Raw genomic sequence first — 624 nt, forward strand, 5'->3', positions numbered from 1 at the left:
CAGGATAGTATTAGCCTTGGTTCTTCCTTCAAATGAGCTAAATAACCTAGATTTATTAAGAAATAAAATTAATAGTTATGCTATGTCAGAACCTTTGTCAATATGAACATTATTCTAAATTACCTTAATTTTGAATCACTTTTCAGATTTTCTGTAATAGCAGCACAAAATAAACTTTCTTACATTTCCTAACAGCCACTAAGTTTCTGAACTTACTAACATTTGCCGTAACTGGGCAGCACATCCTGTGGCCTCAGTGTACATAAAGTTAGGAACAATGATTAACTAATTCCAGTTCAAAATACAACTCCATTTGTCTAAATAAACATACTTATCCCCTTTTTTATTTAATTCTGGACTTTAGTAAATGGGGGAAGGTTTTGTGTCAATAATAATCCCTGGTCAAAGCAGATTGGTGTGGAACATAAAAAGAGCACTTGGAGTGACAACCCCCCAAACAAAATGTGCACCATTTAATAACTCGGCTGCACCATGGAGGTGAGCTTAAATCTCAGCCTGCATTTGTTGGACAAAACTCATTAGCTGAAGTGAGCTTTCAAACGTCTTGAAGGAACACCCGCAATGAAGCTCAGCTCTCAGCTAGGTAAAGGCAATGCCACATTA

This window comes from Polypterus senegalus, chromosome 14 (assembly GCF_016835505.1).
Source record: "Polypterus senegalus isolate Bchr_013 chromosome 14, ASM1683550v1, whole genome shotgun sequence".
Taxonomy (NCBI): Eukaryota; Metazoa; Chordata; class Cladistia; order Polypteriformes; family Polypteridae; genus Polypterus; species Polypterus senegalus.